General features: G+C 47.2%; 1 protein-coding gene across 3 annotated transcripts in view; it reads left to right on the top strand.

Annotated features, from left to right (window-relative positions):
• Nucleotides 1-1,804: 1,804 nt before the first annotated feature.
• Nucleotides 1,805-21,254, top strand: part of PCGF5 (polycomb group ring finger 5) — an 86,056-nt gene continuing 66,606 nt past the window's right edge. For 2 of the 3 annotated variants that reach the window (XM_066600718.1, XM_066600713.1), the window contains exon 1: nt 1,807-1,900. The gene's annotated coding sequence lies outside the window, so the exon portion shown is untranslated. Of the gene's footprint in view, nt 1,901-21,254 lie in introns of all 3 variants that reach the window. The other variant, XM_066600715.1, reaches the window with a different exon arrangement.

The following is a 21,254-nucleotide window of genomic DNA, read 5'->3' as shown; positions in this document are numbered from 1 at the left end:
GCTGGCTTCACACGAGTGTACGCCCAATTGCGCATGCCTTAGTTGGGTGTGCAAATCCGTGTTTAGACAGGTAGATACTAGAGATGAGCAAGCATACTCGGTAAGGTGATTCGGGGGGGCCGCGGGGGTCAGGGGCGGCGCGGGGCAGTAAGGGGGAGCGGGGAGGAGAGTGAGAGAGATCCCTCTCTCTCTCCCTCCCAATCCCCTCCGCAACCCCTCGCTCACCCCCGCGGCCCCCCCGAATCTTCAGGGACGAGCCAGCAGGTACTCAAAAAAGGCGATGCTCTCTCGAGTATATCGCCTTACCGAGTATGCTCGTTCATCTGTAGTAGATACAGCTTTGGCTCGTTCAAACGAGAAATTGTTCAGAATTGTTTAGCCCTTCACATTTGCTGTATAAGCGAATGAGAGGGACAGAATGAGCGCTGTTTAAACAAAGTAATAAGCGAACGAGCCAACGATGATGCCTGTATAAAATGAACGACAAGTGAAAAGTGAAGATTATCATTTGCCATTCGGTCGCGGCTGCATTTAGACTGATCAATTAATTATCCTTCACTTTCACTCGTTTAATCATTTAGTCTAAAAGCACTTTAAGGGCTTATTTAGACGACCGTATATCGGCTCGGTTTTCACGCCGAGCCGATATACGGTTTCCTTGTCTGCAGGGAGGGGGGGATGGAAAAGCCAAGAGCAGGAACTGAGCTCCCGCCCCTCGCCACTATTTGCAATGGGAGGGGTGGGACAGGGGCGGAGCTAAGCACCAGGCCTTAGCTCCGTCCCCGTCTTGCCCCCTCCTATTGCAAATAGTGGCGAGGGGCGGGAGCTCAGTTCCTGCTCCTGGCTCTTCCATCCTCCCTGCAGACAAGGAAACCGTATATCGGCTCGGCGTGAAAACCGAGCCGATATACGGTCGTCTAAATAAGCCCTAAGGGCTTCTCTAGACAAACGTATGTGCAAATACGCACGCCGCTATGGAGCATATGAACAAGATTTTGAGATGACAATAATCAGGCTGATACGTGCGTAGCAGTGCATTGTAATGCAATTTTTGCGCTAAAAATTCCAGTTCACATATGCGTGATCCTCCCTTCACATGGAATAGAATCGCTATTAAAGCTTAGTAAGGGCCAGCTGTCTTTTTTCCCCACTTTGTCTGCTGTGTCACACCGTTCCCATTGCTTTTTTTAACCTGCCGTAGACCTCTATGGCAGCTTTCTGTGCCTGCATGAATTGCACATGAGCAACACGCTCATTAAAACAAGCCCATTGAAATCAGTGGGTTCTCTCTACAACGTTTTACGGGCGTGAGTGTCATGTATGCAAACACATTCGTCTGTTTTAAGTCCTCTTGGCAAAGGAAATATCAATTTATTCATACATTTCCCTGGAGGAATAACAGAGGAACAACACAATGTAGAATTCTAAAATAGACAGTAGTACTAAAATGGACATGTCAGGAGAGTTTAGGAAATGAGAAAAAAAATGTTGCTTTTATTACCATTTATTTTTTAGAGGGGCACAGGGTGGGCACCACTTTAAAAGTTTATTCGATATTTCAAGAACAATCTCTTTTGTGATTCATTTGACAGATTTTCATGGCAGAAGACTAAGGTTGAGGATTAGAAAAAATGTGATTTTCAAAATGTGATATTTAATACATTCTGATGCATTCTTCCAGGGTCCTTTAAATGATCGTTTCGGCTGCTGTGGTGAGAACTTCTTGATGTATTAGAGCTTGGATTGTGATAAACAGTCGCTGTATCTTTAATACAGTGCACGCCCACAAAGAAGTCACAGAGATCCAGCCCAGCAGCGTGAATGCTGTGTGTGTGCTGCAGGGTCTAATGAGGAAACACCATGATTCACTGCACACTTTCTGGCTTTACTAAAGATTCGGGTAAGTTTCCGGATGGTTTAAACCCCCCGTCCTCTTACCCCAAGTTGTGCTACGTGCTTATTTGACATTCCAGTACACAGGACAAGTTCACGCTATGTCTTCGAGGATGAACATGCACCCCCCCTACCCCATTTCTATTTGCTCTGCTCATGTTTCATAACAAACTGCTGGGCTGACATTAGCATTGGATGCTGGCTCAGTGATGCACACGTTCGAATGGACACAGAAAGTGGGAGAGTAGAGTAACTACTATGTTTATATATACTGTGTAGCTATTATAAACACTGCTTGCTACATATTACATTGCAATTGTATCTATTTCTGTGGGAGGAGGAATAAGCTACTAAGTCTCCTTCTAAGATGCTGACGCAGGTCCTAATGTGTTCAGCTCGCTGAACCTACACTGACTTAGCAGGCAGCAGGAATCAGTATATGCTGCTGTTCCTGTGATGCCAGATGCATATTACAATGGGCCGGCTTATCATAAACTGAGTTCTATTAGCCTGTTACATAAGATGTCAGTATTCCATTCAGGATGCATGATTACATTGGAATGGCGTGTACTGATGGGATGGAGGGAGGCTGCTCATTTTCACCTGTGCCATGAAGGAGCATAGTTGATGTCACTCACTACATGCTTTAAATGGGAGGTCTATACCACAAGAGAGTAGCATTTATTTGCATGTTTCCTTCAGCATCGGTACTCAATGGGGTTTTCCGTACTGTAAATGTTAAGAATTTATGAATCATATATCAGTATTCATGAAAATTTGGTTGTCAGATGGTATCTGATGGCTTAAAGAGGACTTGCCACTTCTTCTCACATGTCTGGCTTAGTAAGTACTTGTATTGCCCGTGAAATATCTGATGTGTTGCAACTTTTCTTTGAACTCTGCATTGTGCTGTTCCTCTGTTATTCTGACTGCAAATTTATGAATCAATTGACAACTGCCTGGGGGCGTGTCCTTACATGCTGACACTGACCAATCAGTGCAAACAGTATCAGACCCTTTAGAAAGGAGAATGGTGACATCCAGTTGTCAATTTACTCATAAATTTCTAGTTTCGGTAAGAGAGGAACAAGGTAAAGTTCAAGAAAAGTTGTTCCAGAATTTTTGTTTCGATGGGAAATACAATTATTTACTAAAACAGATGTGTTGGGAGAGGCGACAACTCCTCCTTAAGCCACCTTCAATGATTTTATTGCTGAACGTCATGTATTTTTGTGCATTCAAGCTGAATTTGTTAGTAGATTAGTTTTAAAGTTGACTACAAATTGGACAATGATACCAAACTGTCATTAAAGTAAATGGGAAGATTGAACAATACCTCTACAGTGCTGCCTTCCCACAGGTGGCGATGTAGAGGTATTGTTCCATTTTTCAATTTGCATATTTCCCAGAGGAGCATGGAAGGCCTTAGAAGTCTCCTCCCATATTCTACGTGTTCTCCCTAAGGAGAAACAATACTCTTCCTGAGCCATGTCATAAAAGTGTCATGTCATTCTACAGATACCAATTCCAGCTTTGCATAGAATGACTATGAATTCTGTACTGTATAATGTTATTATTGTTAAAGGGGTTTTCCATTAGTTGACTGTTTTATAAAAATGTGTACTAGCATAGGACAACATGTCTGAACAACTATTTAGAGTACATGAACACAGTTTGTGTACCTGATTTAACTGCCAAGTTTTTCCTTGCTGAGCCCCATCCTTCATTTTCAAAATGGCCACAGGCACCGTGTAGATCGGCATGCATAAACTGCATGCCCCATGATCCTCCACACAGCCGTCCGCTCATGTACATGTCCCCTTGACTATTATGCTTCCTATTGCTCCTTGTCCCACTTATTCTGTCTACCTTCTGCTGGTCAAGCGCGGGGAGGACACAGAAATGTAGTGTCTCACCATGCATGCGCGACTATGTGTGTTCATAAGAGCTGAAAAAACTGCTAACCACTAGAGATGAGCAAGTATACTCGCTAAAGGCAATTGCTCGAGCGAGCATTGCCTTTATCGAGTACCTGCCTGCTCGAGACGAAAAGTTCGGGTGCCGGCGCGGGGGAGCGGTGAGTAGCGGCAGTCAGCAGGAGGGAGCGGGGGGAGAGAGGGAGAGAGAGATCTCCCCTCCGTTCCGCCCCGCAGCTCCCTGCCCGCCGCCGGCACCCGAACCTTTCGTCTTGAGCGGGCAGGTACTCGCTAAAGGCAATGCTCGCTCGAGCAATTGCCTTTAGCGAGTATACCCGCTCATCTCTACTAACCACCACTGCCCGACCTGTAGTAATGGATTGCCCACAGGTCATAACCATGAGAAACTGAAATATAAATACCATGAAAGTGACCACCCATTGGTAAGCATTTTCTCAGTACATACAGAAAACCGACAACCCATGTACATGTATGTAACCAATATGAATATTCATCTGAACTTCACTTTGTACAACCAGAATAACCCTTTAAACTTCCTCCTCTATAATTTGGATTGCCTCATAACGTTTACCCAAGAAGAATTGTATGGCCTATGTAAGACTCCCTACATCCTAGTGGTACTCGCCACAAGGGAAAAAACATTACCCCACCCCAGCTAACACTGATCATCTCTCCAACTAGAGTCATACTGTACACTGATGAGGGGCAAGAACTCTGAAACAGCTGTCTGTACATTCTAGATATTCTAGTTTGTTTACATCTTGAGTCATGTTGAAAAGTCGGATATTGACCCAGAGTATGGCTACCATCCAACAGGTGGCACAATGTAGGACTATTCAATCCCTCATTTGCATAGCTTTTTCCCAGGGAGCATTGCATGGCCCATAAGACTCTCTACATCCTTGTGGTGTTCTCTCCTGTAGTGCTCTTCACAATGAGAAACATTATACCCCAAACATATTGGAGCATGAAGAAGAATCCACATTCCATAGTTTTTCTGAAAGCCTGTCAGAGGCTATTTTATGACAGCCTGTAGTATTCAATCATGGCATAGACTATGGGTTCAGACAGCAGCCTACAAAAGCCAAAAGGTGTTCAGATATATCAAAGCTTAACTTGAGTGTGATAACTTTCTGTGGCAAGTTGTATTAAGCCATAATAAAAAGTATTGTTATCTTTGGCTGGTTGCACATGTCCGGATTTGCATTGTGGAATCCGGAGCAGGCATCCGCCTCCACATACCACGGCAAATACCGCCCATAGCATGCTATGGAAAAGCGTTTTTTCCTGCCCACGAGCGAAAATCAATTCCGATTTTCCACGCGCAGGGGGGAAGAAATTGCAGCATGCTCTATTTTTGTGCGGGCTGCGCATGGAAGGCTTCCATTGAAGTTAATGGAAGCCTTCTGTCCCACAGCCCTTCCGTAATCATCATTGCAGAAAAGTCAGGGGACCCGTGTTATCGCCTAGCAACGGTGTGGCTAAATCTGTACTGCGCATGTGTGCTGGCCAGCACATCCGCAGCACAGAAGAACGACAGGTACAGGCACAGAGTTGAAATCCACTGCGGGATCTCGCATCCGGAATTCCACGCGTTCGCGTGCAGCCTGCCTTAGGGTGGTTTCACATCTACGCTCGGTGTTCTGTTCTTTTCGCCCCATACAGGGAGCAGGAAAGGGGGATCGAAGGTGAACTTCTCTGTCTTATGACCGGAGCAAACAGCGCCGAACAGACCTCATTGACTACAATGGGGTCTGTTCAGTTTCCACTCAGCTGCCCCTCTTTTAGCCAAAATAAAAAGCACTGCATGCCACAACTATAATGCTGGGATCACACAGGGCGGAACCCCACCGGAAATCTTGCGGTTTGGCCGCAGCTAAAAACTGAGATTTCCACTGGGAAATTGCTGCTTCAAAACCTGAGGCACCTAGCCGCGGGCTTTGGAGTGGCTTGGCCGCATGCTTTTCTCCTGTGGCCAGTGCTGCCATAGAGGAGAGCGCAGCCACAACGGGGAAAAAAAATTGACATGCTGCGGCCAGGAAATTTGCGCTGTAGCTCCGGCTTCTGTCGGCTTTGCCGCGACCGATTGGCCATCCCGTGTGGATGAGAGTTTTGACAAATCTCGTCCACATGGCTGGCTAATCCCGGGATTAGCGGCCGCAGGTGGGTTTGCCGCAGCAAAATTCCAGATGAAATTTCCGTGGCAAATCCGCCCTGTATGAACCCAGCCTATCTATTTTGTTGTAGCATTTTCACCTCTTAAGCTTGTGAGTTGATTACATTACGGAAATGTTAATTATGCAAATTCCTAAATTGGAACAAAGAGTATGAGAAGATGAATATATGTAAAGCAGCAGCAAATAGTAATGTTCTATAGGAATTGTATTGTCAATTGCTGTTTCCTGTCAATTGAAGGTTCCTACCTACAAAACTCTAAATGGGTCCCTCCCTGATGTTAGCCTTGCATTCCATCTTCCTTTTACCTGTAGGGTAAAGGCCCATTTACATGGAGTGATGATCTCTCAAACTACAGTTCGAGTGACAGCTTTGAGCGATCATTTTGCATAAACTATTAAGTAACTATGTAAGAGCAATTAGGTGTGCAAATGAAGCCTTTGCTGAAGGCAGTTAATAGACCAATGGCTCTTATCTGTTTTCAGTTCCTTTATTCTCCACGGGAAACAATGCTATCAGCACTACCCGCGGAGAACTGCTGATAAGAGTGAACAATGATTTTTAGGTCTGACTGAATATAATGATCAGTTAGCAGCGCACGAAAAGTGTATGGTGGCCGCATGTTTAGACGTGCAGATGATCGCTAAAACAATCATTTTTTCAGGATTTTTTTTTTGCGATCATCGCTCAGTGTAAATAGGCCTTAAAGGGGTTATCTCACGCCGAAACGGGTTTTTTTTTTATTCAATAGGCGCGAGGCAAACCCAAGGGATGGGTAAAAAAAAAAAGGTTTAGTACGTAAAAAAAGAAAAAATATATATTACTTACCTGAATCCCCGCTCTGCGGCGACTTCTTACTTACCTTACCAAGATGGCCGCTGGGATCTTCACCCACGATGCACCGCGGGTCTTCTCCCATGGTGCACCGGGGGCTCTGTGCGGTCCATTGCCAATTTCAGCCTCCTGATTGGCTGGAATCGGCACACGTGATGGGGCGGAGCTACGAGGACCAGCTCTCCGGCACGAGCAGCCCCATTCAACACCGAGAAGACCGCACAGCGCAAGCGCGTCTAAAAAAGCAAGAAGCCGGCGAAATTAGACGGATCCATGGCGACGGGGACGCTAGCAACAGAGCAGGTAAGTGAATAACTTCTGTATGGCTCATAATTAATGCACGATGTATATTACAAAGTGCATTAATATGGCCATGCAGAAGTGTATGACCCCACTTGATTTCATGAGACAACCCCTTTAAGTTAATACATTGAGCAATTTCTACAGAAGTATATCAACATGAAAATCTACACCAAAATCCATAGTGAAATGCATATGCATCAAAGCAGATTGAGCCATCTGTGATGCGCAGAACAATTTTTTTTTTGGAATGTTTGTATTTCCCACACCATTGCTTAGTGGTGATGCGGGTACCCGCGGTCCATACGCAATGTTTATTGCATATGGGCTGCGGGTCGGATGGCCTCCATTGACTTCACTGGAGGCCGTCCCCGTGGAGCCCACAGCAAAATTGAGCATGCTCCGATTTTTTTCCCTCCGCTCACGGAATACACGATTTGTATCCATGAGTGTGAGCGAAAAAGCGATTTTACATGCCTTTCAACATCTGCATTTTGCTGTGGATTGGAAAATTTACAACTAGAGATGAGCGAGCACCAAAATGCTCGGGTGCTCGTTACTCGGGACGAAAATTTCGTGATGCTTGAGGGTTCGTTTAGAATAACGAACCCCATTGAAGTCAATGGGCGACCCGAGCATTTTTGTATATCGCCGATGCTCGCTAAGGTTTCCATTTGCGAAAATCTGGGCAATTCAAGAAAGTGATGGGAGCGACACAGCAACGGATAGGGCAGGCGAGGGGCTACATGTTGGGCTGCATCTCAAGTTCACAGGTCCCACTATTAAGCCACAATACCGGCAAGAGTGCCCCCCCCTCCCAACAATTTTTACTTCTGAAAAGCCCTCATTAGCAATGCATACCTTAGCTAAGCACCACACTACCTCCAACAAAGCACAATCACTGCCTGCATGACACTCTGCTGCCACTTCTTCTGGGTTACATGCTGCCCAACTCCCCCCCCCCCCCCCCCCCCCGCCCCCCCCCGCACGACCCAGTGTCCACAGCACACACCAAAGTGTCCCTGCGCAGCCTTCAGCTGCCCTCATGCCACACCACCCTCATGTCTATTTATAAGTGCGTCTGCCATGAGGAGGAACCGCAGGCACACACTGCAGAGGGTTGGCACGGCTAGGCAGCGACCCTCTTTAAGAGGGGCGGGGCGATAGCCCACAATGCTGTACAGAAGCAATGAGAAATCCAATCCTGTGCCACCTCCATCAGGAGCTGCACACGTGGGCATAGCAATGGGGAACCTATGTGCTACACACTATTCATTCTGTCAAGGTGTCTGCATGCCCCAGTCAGACCACGGTTTTTTATAAATAGTCACAGGCAGGTACAACTCCGCAATGGGAATTCCGTGTGCACCCACAGCATGGGTGGCTCCCTGGAACCCACCGGCGGTACATAAATATATCCCATTGCATTGCCCTGCACAGCTGAGGTAACGTCAGATAAAATACAGGTGGGCTTCGGCCCACACTGCATGCCCCATTCAGACCGGGGTTTTTAATACATAGACACAGGCAGGTACAACTCCCTAATGTGAGGTCCGTGTGGACCGACAGCATGGGTGGCTCCCTGGAACCCACTGGCGGTACAAAAATATATCCCATTGCAGTGCCCTGGACAGCAGAGCTAACGTCTGATTAAATACAGGTGGGCTTCGGCCCAAACTGCATGCCCCAGTCAGGCTCGAGTTTTTTATAAGTATACACAGGCACGTACATCTCCCTAATGGGAAGTCCATGTGGATTGACAGCATGGGTGGGTCCCAGGAAGCCACCAGCGGTACATAAATATATCCCATTGCAGTGCCCAGCACAGCTGATGTAACGTCAGCTTTAATGCAGGTGGGCAAAAAATTAATTGGATTACACTGTAGGCGAGGGCCCCAAAAATTGTACCAACAGTACTAATGTACCTCAGAAAAATTGCCCATGCCCAACCAAGAGGGCAGGTGAAACCCATTAATCGCTTTGGTTAATGTGTCTTAATTTGTAACTAGGTCAGGAGGCAGCCCAGTTAAAATAAAAATTGGTTCAGGTGCAAGTTTCAACGCTTTAATGAGCATTGAAACGTATAAAAATTGTTTACAAAAATTATATGACTGAGCCTTGTGGGCCTAAGAAAAATTGCCCGTTCGGCGTGAGGTTTCAGGAGGAGGAGCAGGAGGAGGAGGATGAATAGAATACCCAGATTGATGAAGCTAAAAGGTCCCCGTTTTTGATGGTGATAGAGAACGATGCTTCCATCCGCGGGTGCAGCCTACGTATTGCTTAGGTATCGCTGCTGTCCGCTGGTGGAGAAGAGAAGTCTGGGGAAATCCAGGCTTTGTTCATCTTGATGAGTGTAAGCCTGTCGGCACTGTCGATTGACAGGCGGGTACGCTTATCCGTGATGATTCCCCCAGCCGCACTAAACACCCTCTCTGACAAGACGCTAGCCGCAGGATAAGCAAGCACCTCCAGGGCATACAGCGCGAGTTCAGGCCACGTGTCCAGCTTCGACACCCAGTAGTTGTAGGGGGCAGAGGTGTCACGGAGGACGGTCATGCAATCGGCTACGTACTCCCTCACCATCCTTTTACAGTGCTCCCGCCGACTCAGCCTTGACTGGGGAGTGGTGACACAGTCTTGCTGGGGAGCCAGAAAGCTGTCAAAGGCCTTAGAGAGTGTTCCCCTGCCTGTGCTGTACATGCTGCCTGATCTCCGCGCCTCCCCTGCTACCTGGCCCTCGAAACTGGAGTTGGTATTCCACTATAGCTCTACGCTGCTCATAGAGCCTGGCCAACATGTGGAGTGTAGAGTTCCACCGTGTGGGCACGTCGCACAGCAGTCAGATTAAACCGATGTTGCAGGGTGCGCAGGGTGGCAGCGTCCGTGTGGGACTTGCGGAAATGTGCGCAGAGCCGGCGCACCTTTCCGAGCAGGTCTGACAAGCGTGGGTAGCTTTTCAGAAAGCGCTGAGCCACCAAATTAAAGACGTGGGCCAGGCATGGCACGTGCGTGAGGCTGCCGAGCTGTAGAGCCGCCACCAGGTTACCGCCGTTGTCACACACGACCATGCCCGGTTGGAGGCTCAGCGGCGCAAGCCAGCGGTCGGTCTGCTCTGTCAGACCCTGCAGCAGTTCGTGGGCCGTGGGCCTCTTCTCTCCTAGGCTGAGTAGTTTCAGCACGGCCTGCTGATGCTTGCCCACCGCTGTGCTGCCGTGCCGCGCGACACCGACTGCTGGCGACGTGCTGCTGCTGACACATCTTGATTGCGAGACAGAGGTTGCGTTGGAGGAGGAGGTTTTTAGTGGAGAAGGGTGGTTTAGTGGAGGAAGCATACACCGCCGCAGATACCACCACCGAGCTGGGGCCCGCAATTCTGGGGGTGGGTAGGACGTGAGCGGTCCCAGGCTCTGACTCTGTCGCAGCCTCCACTAAATTCACCCAATGTGCCGTCAGGGAGATATAGTGGCCCTGCCCGCCTGTGCTTGTCCACGTGTCCGTTGTTAAGTGGACCTTGGCAGTAACCTCGTTGGTGAGGGCGCGTACAATGTTGCGGGAGACGTGGTCATGCAGGGCTGGGACGGCACATCAGGAAAAGTAGTGGCGACTGGGAACTGAGTAGCACGGGGCCGCCATCATACCTTTGAAAGCCTCCGTTTCCACAACCCTATACGGCAGCATCTCCAGGCTGATAAATTTGGCTATGTGCACATTTAACGCTTGAGCGTGCGGGTGCGTGGCGGCGTACTTGCGCTTCAACACTTGCGCTAGCGACGGCTGGACGGTGCGCTGAGAGACATTGGTGGATGGGGTCGAGGACAGCGGAGGTGAGGGTGTGGGTGCAGGCCAGGAGACGGTAGTGCCTGTGTCCTGAGAGGGGAGTTGGATCTCAGTGGCAGGTTGGGGCACAGGGGGAGAGGCAGCGGTGCAAACCGGAGGCGGTGAACGGCCTTCGTCCCACCTTATTATTATTATTATATATGTCTGCGCATGCTGGTGGTGGTGAGGCTGGTGGTGGTGGCTCCCCGGCTGATCTTGGCGCGACAAAGGTTGCACACCACTGTTCGTCGGTCGTCTGCACTCTCAGTGAAAAACTGCCAGACCTTTGAGCACCTCGGCCTCTGCAGGGTGGCATGGCACGAGGGGGCGCTTTGGGAAACAGTTGGTGGATTATTCGGTCTGGCCCTGCCTCTACCCCTGGCCACCGCACTGCCTCTTCCAACCTGCCCTGCTGCTGCACTTGCCTCCCCCTCTGAAGACCTGTCCTCAGTAGGCTTAGCAAACCAGGTGGGGTCAGTCACCTCATCGTCCTGCTGCTTTTCCTCCGAATCCTCTGTGCGCTCCTCCATCGGACTTACTCAATTGCTACTACCTGAGTGATATTGGCAAAAAAAGGTGTGGGAATCCAGACACATGGATACAATTTTTCCTTTGCTTTATTTCACATCAGGCTTGATAGTCAAGTACATGGTTTCACAGGTACATGATTTTACAAGTACAAGAACACGTATCGGCGTAAAGCGGCGTAAAGCCTTGTTCACCTACCTACCTTGTTTACTACTACCTGAGTGATAGACAACTGTGTCTCATCGTCATCGTCCTCCTCACCCACTGAAAGCTCTTGAGACAGTTGCCGGAAGTCCCCAGCCTCATCCCCCGGACCCCGGGAACTTTCCAAAGGTTGGGCATCGGTCACGACAAACTCCTCCAGTGGGAGAGGATTCGGAACCATTGCTGCCCATTCTGGGCAGGGGCCCGAGAACAGTTCCTGGGAGTCTGCCTGCTCCTCAGAATCTGTCATTGTAATAGAGTGAGGAGGCTGGGAGGAAGGAGGAGCAGCAGCCAGAGGATTCAGAGTTGCAGCAGTGGACGGCGCAGAACTCTGGGTGGTCGATAGATTGCTGGATGCACTTTCTGCCATCCATGACAGGACCTGCTCACACTGCTCATTTTCTAATAAAGGTCTACCGCGTGGACCCATTAATTATGAGATGAATGTGGGGACGCCAGAAACGTGCCTCTCCTAATCCCGCAGCAGTCGGCTGTGATACACCTGGATCAGGAGCTCAGCCTGTGCCCACACCCTGACTTGGGCCTCCGCGTCCTCGCCCGCGTCCACGTCCACGTCCTCTAGGCCTACCCCTACCCCTCAGCATGGTGTATTACCAGTAGTGCAGAAACAGAACGCTGTAATTAAATGTGCCGCTTATTGGCCTGTGGTTGGAGGCTGACTTCGCTTACGGAACGCACAGCAGAGCCAGGAAAGAATTTTGCGCAAGCCTGCTGTAACACTTAGCTGGCTGCGTATTAATTAGGACTACTACCCCCAGCACAGACGCAGTACACTGAGGACGGTCACAGGCAGCCCAAATAGAAAGTTTTTTTTCCCAAATTTGTTTGGAAAAGCCCACTGCCTATATAGACAGTATATCTCTTTCACTGTCCCTGCCTCACCACTACTGTCCCTGGACTATGTAAAATTACTGCAGACTGTTTCCCTCTGGACAGGATGACAGCGGTGATGTAACGGCCAACGCAGAGCCAGGAAAGAATTTTGCGCAAGCCTGCTGTAACACTTAGCTGGCTGCGTATTAATTAGGACTACTACCCCCAGCAGAGACGCAGTACACTCAGGACGGTCACAGGCAGCCCAAATAGAATGTTTTTTCCCAAATTTTTTGGGAAAAGCCCACTGCCTATATAGACAGTATATGTCTTTAACCTTTTTCACTGTCCCTGCCTCAGCACTACTGGCCCTATACTATGTAAAATTACTGCAGACTGAGGACGCAATGCTCTGCACGGCCGATATACAAAAAAAAAAAAAAAATGTGCAACACTGCAAAAAGCAGCCTCCACAGTACTGCACACGGTCAGATGTGGCCCTAAGAAGGACCGTTGGGGTTCTTGAAGCCTAAAATAACTCCTAACGCTCTCCCTATAGCAGCTCCGGCACCAGCAGCACTGTCCCTGAACTATGTCAGAATGCATCTGTGGCGAGCCGCGGGAGGGGCCGATTTTTATACTCGGGTGACACCTGATCTCGCCAGCCACTCACTGCAGGGGGGTGGTATAGGGCTTGAACGTCGCAGAGGGAAATTTTATTGCCTTCCCTGTCTTTCTATTGGCCAGAAAAGCGCGCTAACGTCTCAGAGATGAAAGTGAAAGTAACCCGAACATCGCGTGGTGCTCGCCTCGAGTAACGAGCATCTCGAACACGCTAATACTCGAACGAGTATGAAGCTCGGACGAGTACGTTCGCTCATCTCTATTTACAACAGGTTTTTTACACTGAGTGACTGGATATTTATGTTGTAACATGTACACAATGTGTCACTTTCCCTGGAAAGGTGTGCAAATAACACTATGCCCCTTTGTGGCACCTGAGAAAAGGGAAGGGCCTGAACAGATTAATGTTACTTAAAGGAGTGAGGCTTATTCATTAAAAGGCACCATCATAAATTCAAATATATATTTTTTTTTTTAACATTTTACTGTTTTCAGATATACTTTGCTTATTTTTGCTGTAGATATTTCCAATTGTTGGATAGATGTGGTTCAGGCTGATTTCATACATAGCGTTTTTTAGGTAATAAAGGCCCAATGCACACAGGGGCATATTTGCATCGCGGAATCTGGAGCTGGCGGCTGTCTCCGGATTCTAGATCAAATACTGCCCATAAACATGCTATAGAAAATCGCGTTTTCCTGTCCACGAGCGGAAATTAATCGCGAATTTTCTGCTCTTGGAGAGGGAAAATCGCAGCATTTTCTGTTTCTGCGCGGATTCCATTGAAGTCTTTGGAAGCTGTCCGATCTGCGGATGGGCCACGGAATCTGCATCATTCCCTAGCGATGGCGCAGCATCATCTGTACTGCGCATGTGTGCCGGCTGGCACATCCACATTACAGATAAAGAACACTGCGGACAGGTCTAAAATGGGACTATCCTTTTCAGTACAGCTCCCCATGTAAGCAACATGCGAGGGAAACACTGTGTCAGCATGATGAAGGTAGTTTTGTGGCAGCCTGTGTCTGCAGTAAGATTACCAGCAGTCTGCATGCTGATGACTAGAGATGAGCGAACGTACTTGTTTAGGGCGATTTCGCACTCGAGCACCGCTTTTTTCGAGGGGTGCGCCGGGGGTGAGCGGGGGGTTGCAGAGGGGAGTGGGGGGGGGTGAGAGAGAGCTCCCCCCTGTTCCCCACTGCTACCCCCCGCTCCACCACGCCGCCCCCGAATCTTTTTGCCCGAGTAGTCAGTTACTCGAAAAAAGAGGTGCTCGAGTGCGAAATCGCCCTAAATGAGTACGCTCCCTCATCTCTACTGATGACTGCTCTAGCATGGTAAATGGGGAATGTATGAATTGTTTGAATGTTCCAACAGATATTGAGAACTGCCTGTACTCTTATACTAGAAAAGTACTATTCATGCGATTTCTGAGTACAGTGGCATACACAGAGACAGACCCTCATTATGATGCCAGGCTTTTGTCTCTTGGGACATGGTTGTAAGCGTAAAACGCTGTGGGGGTCACACAGCATTTTAGAGCTCAGCAGCCGGCAGTGACTCAGCATTCTGCAGCATATGACAGCGCATTTCACGCACACTGTCATGCGCAGTACACCTGTTTTTTTTTTTTTCTTTTTTTATATTTCCTATGTATATCCAGGCCCATAGAGAACAACGGGCTGTATCTCAGGTATATACACTGCAAAATAGAATATGCTGCATTCTTTTTTGCGCTTGCGTATTACGCAATTCCGACAGGCTAAAGTGATCGGAACTACGTAAGGCAATGTAATTGATTGCCTGTGAGTTACTGCGTATCCCATGGGCATACAGTGCCCGCGTAATACACGGTGATCGTACACCTGTGTGAGCCCGGCCTTAGCTGTAGTTGTATCTTTATATCATCTGACACATTCCATCTAATGCATATGAACGTTTTTCTGTTGGATTTCCCCCCGGGAATGAAAGCAACTTTGCAAATAGCCTTAACTAAAAACATACAAGTGTTTTGTGTCTACAGAGCCTATGTAAGAGCAAAGACAAACAAAGTCAGCACTTCCAATAAATACATTAAATGCACAGGGGCACATAAGCCATGGCTGCAACAAATACAGTAACAGAAACACAGAACTCATACACATTTAATGTCTGAATAAAGAAGAATAACTATTATATATACTAACTGCATAAAAATGCAAGGATCTTAATGCATATTTTGATCAAAACATGGGCCCATCCGGTCCAGTTGATCATTTATATTCAGATATTGAATGTGTGCGAGTGCTGAAGCATGTACTTCTGTTGCTGTATTGTTGCAGCCATTGCTTATGTGCACCTGCGCATTTACATTATTTGTAGAAAGTCTGACCATTTGTTGCATTTGCAGAGGAGTGGCTGCCTCCATTTCAGTCATGCACTCCTTCCAACATATTATTATATTCCACAACACTTCTGCTCGATTCGCAACCTGATTGGTTGTTTGGGTTGGCTGATTCACAGTGGTTGCTTGGGTTTGGCTGATTCACAGTGATTGGTTGTTTGGGTTGGTTGATTCACAGTGATTGGTTGTTTGGGTTTGCTGATTCACAGTGATTGGTTGTTTGGGTTTGCTGATTCACAGTGATTGGTTGTTTGGGTTTGCTGATTCACAGTGATTGGTTGTTTGGGTTTGCTGATTCACAGTGATTGGTTGTTTGGGTTTGCTGATTCACAGTGATTGGTTGTTTGGGTTGGGTTAAACAGAAGTGTTGTGGAATATAAAAATGCCTCCTTCCACCCATTTCTCCAAAGATTTTTAATTAGCTTATATAACCTAAGCAGAGATGTTTGTTGAAGCCAATTTACACGCAAAGATAATCTTTCAAACGACTGAAAGATTGAAAGTTTTAGTGATAATTTTGCATAAAGTGTTAATAGACTTTAATGTCCATTAACACTTTATCATCTTCATTTGTGTGTAAAAGGGCCTCCAGGATCTGTTTGCAGAGCCTAGCTTGTGGGCTGGGCTCTGCAAACAGCTGCATTGCTCTCGTCAGGGCTGCCGGCAGAATACAATGTGTTTCCCCATCTCCCACTGAGAACACAGCCTGCGTCTGTTGAAAGGTACTTTTTCTCTCTGTGGTTGAACAATGGATTTTAAGTTCACCTTAAAATCATCGTTCAGATAAAAAGTGCGTGATGGTAGCGTTTACACGCAATGATTATCACTCATCTGCGGTTGTTTGAACGAATTTTGATGATCGTTGCATGTAAATGGGCCTGTCAGAAAGCCATGGTCACCAGAAAGTGGCACATGGACGGACCTGCATATTTTGATCAAAATGAGCATTAAGAGCCTTATTTTAGGCTGTAAATGTGGATAATCGTTATGCATTTTTATTCGGATATTGTGTAAAAGTGCTGAAACGTGTGCTTCTATTACAGCTCCTATGTAGGCCTGTGTTAACAGTTCAAAGCATTGTGTTTGTTTATAGTCTGTTACCACGGAGATGCATACATCTACATAATCTGTGAACACAAAATGATAGGACATTTTTAATCAAGATTATTTGTAAAGCTGTCATTTTATTTTACATGCATTGGGCCAATAAAACGAAAGATTATGGCAAAAAAAGCAACGGGCATATAAACAGTATATGTACTGTATATAATACTGTCCAATGTGCAGACACAAGCACAAAAGCACCTCATTCATAGCGCAAATACGTTGCGCTGAATCGTGCGCATCTTAGCATACGCTAACGTGAAGGAGCCAACAGCCTGAGATTCCAGATGTGTATGGACTCTTGAGCAGTGGGCAGTGTCTACGCCTTACTCAGCTTGACAACTGTAGAGCATACTTACTTATACAGCAATAGGCCCCCAAAGCCCTCTGGGCGCTGACGTGTGCCCTGCGGTTTCTTATGACTTTTTATGTGTTAAGCGGAACTATTTTAAGTTGATAACAGCTTGGAAAGTGTATTTTTTAGTTCATTCCATGGCATGTATATCTTCCTTTTAGTTGATACACGAACATAATATTTGCATTAGGTATAATATTAAATGAGTTTTATGTTTATCTAACCCACAACTAGATGTGACAGTAATAGTTCAAGGTTCATTCATTTGGAATCATTAACACTCTTAAGACGGGTGAAGTGCAGGTATTTGTTTTACCATAAAGTTGCCTATTGCAAGCTTTCCATAGCGTAAAAACATTGATTGATTGTTAAGGGGTTCTGCAGGATGGTCTCTGGATAATGAAAAGTTATGAAGCATCCTAATATTCATAGTATTTAACCATTTTCAGGATCTTTGGGGGAAATTTACTAAGACTCCTTTTATACGGAGTGATAAATTGATCGCATGAGCGAATGATGACGCGTTTATACAGGCAGATAAATTGTTTGCATATGGTTCAGTAATACAGTGAATGTGAATGACTAAGCTTGCAATGACATAGAACAATTATTTTGATGCCAGCATAAAATGAACCACGAATGAGAAGCAAACAAATGCTCATTCATCGCTGGCCATGTCTACACTGAGCGATCCAATGATTATTCTGAAAGATAAGTGTTGTGTGTAAGAGGTAACCAAGACCGGCATTTACAACTGCGTAAAAAGCTTTATAAATGTGCCCCTTCGTTTGATAGGCAGTCTCCAAAGGGATCCCTGGGGCCTTTTAGAAGGCCCCCTGCTTCCATGACACCTGTACAGCTCCCTGCGATCTCACGTAGGGGGGCCGTACGGAACCCCCCGAACATCGTTCGGTGGGTTTAAATGCCGCTGTCAAAATTGAACTGTTTCTTACAGCTGACACCCACTAGCAACAGCCCCGACAAGCCGCATGGCCGATCAGGGCTGTTAACCCTAAGGCTGGGTCCACACAAGGCGGATTCCCGATGGAAATCTTGCGGTTTGGCCGCAGCGAAAAAACGCGAGATTTCTGCCGGGAGAACCGCTGCTTCAAAACCCGCGGCGGCCGGCGCTCCCATAGAGAAGAGCACGGCCGCAGCGGAAAAAAGTGAACATGCTGCAGTCGGCAAATCTGCGCCGCAGCGGCGGCTTTTGCCGGCTTAGCTGCAGCGGATTTACTGTCCCGTGTGGACGAGATGTCTGAGAAATCTTGTCCACATGGCTGGCTTATCCCGGGATTAGCGGCCGCATGCGGATTTGCCGCGGCGAAATTCCACACGGAATTCCGCGGCAGAGCCCGTCACAGCGCCCCCAAGAGACCCCAATACTTCCGGATCCGACGTCCTCCGGCCCGCATGATGATTCGGCGCGCGTGACGTGACGGCCGCGTCATATGGCACGCCCGCAGCGTCACATGACGCGCCTGGCGGTGGGTGGGAGAGTGGTTTCACGCTATCTTCCTCTGTGCTACAGTGGAAGATAGCGTGACGGATGGCTTCCGTTGACTGCAATGGAAATGCAAATAGAGCATGCCGCAGGTGAGGTCGGGTGATTTCATGGTGCGGAATTCCGCGATGGAATTCCGCACCGTGAGCATTGAGCTATTAGGTTCAATAGAACCTAATAGCTGTGGGCAACGCAGTGGATTTTCGCCGCGTATTACGCGGTGGAAATCCGTCCGTAGGAAGGAGCCCCAAATCCCCGAACGGCATTTAAATCCCTGAACGATGTTTGGGGGTCCCGTACGGTCCCCCCTGCATTGAGATCGGGAGAGCCGTGCAGGTGTCATGGCAGCTCAGGGCTTTCTGAAAGGCCCCAGGGCTGTCATAGCAGAATACCTATCAAGCCATCCCCATGGGGTGGCTTGATAGACTGCCTGCCTGCATTACATGATACTGCAGGAGTGATCAATGCATCGCAAGTTGTGGTCCCCCCTGGGGACTAAAAGAAAATGTAAAAATAAGAACAATAAAGTTTTATTAATTTTTTTTTTTTAAGTTATAAGCTTTCTATATTACATACATACATGATGATCAGAGAGGATAGTAGAGCTACTGAGCAGTATAGATGTGATTCCAGTAGCTATAACAGGGCAAATCAACAGGTGTTATCTGTAGCAACATATCTATATGAGTCACTGATTTTGCCATCTTTCTCCCACCTCCCCTTTTTCCTCCATAGACTTCTATGGACAGCGTGAATCAGCATCTTCTTCAATTTCCTGTGTTCTCTTTTGTTATCTTCGTTACTAGAGACAGGCATCACTTGACAACGGGCAATGGAAGGCATATTAGCAAGATGGGAGACCTCTAGTGGTCGGGACTTTAGAGTCATTTTTCAGCACAAAAACTAGCATTTTTGGGATTTGCACTTTTGCTAGCTATCACACTGGCTATCACGTGAACACAAGTTGTATGAAAAGTTAGTGATCCTTTAAATTTAATAACCTCTATCTTTAGGATCTTTCCCTTATCTTTAAACATGCTGTTAGTACCATATTAATAAAAAAATATCCTGTCTGTAGTCTGCCCTTTTATCCCTAAACTCTTTTAACATTTATTCTACTCTCACCTAATTACCTATATCTATGTTTCTTGCTTACGCTTTTCTGGCCCCCCCTTACACTCTGGTTTCCGCACTCTATACAGAAACAACCTTTAGTAAAGTCTCAAATGACCTCTTGACAGCTAAATATAATGGCTACCATCTACAGATTCTGCAGCATTTGAAACTGTAGATTCAGTATGCTCCCCGCTACTGGCCTTAAAGGGGTTGTGCCAAGTTATAAAGTTATTCCCTATCTACAGGATGGGGCATAACTTTATGATTGTGGGGGGTCCGATAGTTGGGAGCCTTGTGACCCTGAGAACAGAAGTGCAGTTGGACCCCAAGTGAATGGAGCAGAGGTCCCAATGACAGCACAGGAGATTGAAGCGAATTGAACAGCAGCGCTCCTGTGCAACCTCTGCTCCATTCACTTGGAGACCAACCGGACTTCCGTTCTCAGGATCATTGGGGGTCCCAGTGGTTGAACAAATCATAAAGCTATCACCTTTCCTGTAGCACGACTCCACGTGTGGCTCCGAGTGTTAAGGCAGCAATATGTAGTCCTAAGCTCTCACTCACGACCTGAAGGTTGCGATGTACCCAGCTTGCTGGGATGTGGGGGAGGGGGGAATAAATAAATTACCTGAAAGCGCTGCAGAATAAGTTGGCACTATACAAGTAACAAGTCCCTTTGAAGGGGTTTTCTGGGAATATAGTATTCTTTTAAACTTTGACAGTGTTAAAATAATAGAATACATACTCTCTACATACGTGCTCGCTGGTCCCAACGGCTCTTCATTACAGGATGCAGAGAACCTGCAATGATGTTCCTGACAAAAGGGCCATATGACTGCTGCAGCCAATCAGCGTCACCATGTAGCTGGTAAATAGCTTCAGCACTCACGTGACCCAGTGTTGGGTCACCATCACTCTCCTCCAGAAAGTGAAGTTCAGCGGTGAGGGAATGTGGAAGAGCGAGTATGTATTCTGTCATTTCAATACTAGAAGCTGAGGAAAGTACAGAATATAATGTTCCCAGATAACCCCTATTAGGACACTGCTCTTTCTTGATTTTCTTCCTACCTCTCTAACTGTTCTTCAGTGCATGATTTGCTGGCTCTACATTTTCTCTTTTTGCTGTTAGGACTCATGTCCACTGGAGTCCCCGTTGCATTTTACTGTTTTTGATGACGGACAGCAAATGTACTGCATATGCCCATGCATCTCAAGAACGCTATCATGTGTGACTCTGTCTTTTTTCACTGCTCAGTTTCATAGCAGGGTTGCGTATTAATCGCCGCACATACACAATGTAATGCATATGGATAGCGTTGCATACGCCGCCCACACAAAAGTATAGGGCTCACGCTGCATGGTACACCGAAAAATAGAGCATGCTGCGATCTATTTCACACGCATATCTACACACTGTGTCTACACGCCCATGTACATGGATCAGTGAATGTCCATTTACTTTCTGTCATGGATGGGAGAGGGGGGACCCTGACCAATCCCGCCTCTATCACCGATTTGTCATAGATGGACTGTTCCGAGCGCCTGGCCGCTATGACCATGTGTCATGGGAGAGCCTCGATCGATCACTCAAGCGAGATTGTGAGTGTGGAGTCGCTAGACTACAGATGGATTTGTAACCAGCTTTC

This window comes from Eleutherodactylus coqui, chromosome 4 (genome assembly GCF_035609145.1).
Source record: "Eleutherodactylus coqui strain aEleCoq1 chromosome 4, aEleCoq1.hap1, whole genome shotgun sequence".
NCBI classification, from domain to species: domain Eukaryota; kingdom Metazoa; phylum Chordata; class Amphibia; order Anura; family Eleutherodactylidae; genus Eleutherodactylus; species Eleutherodactylus coqui.
This window is presented reverse-complemented; position numbering and strand designations above follow the sequence as displayed.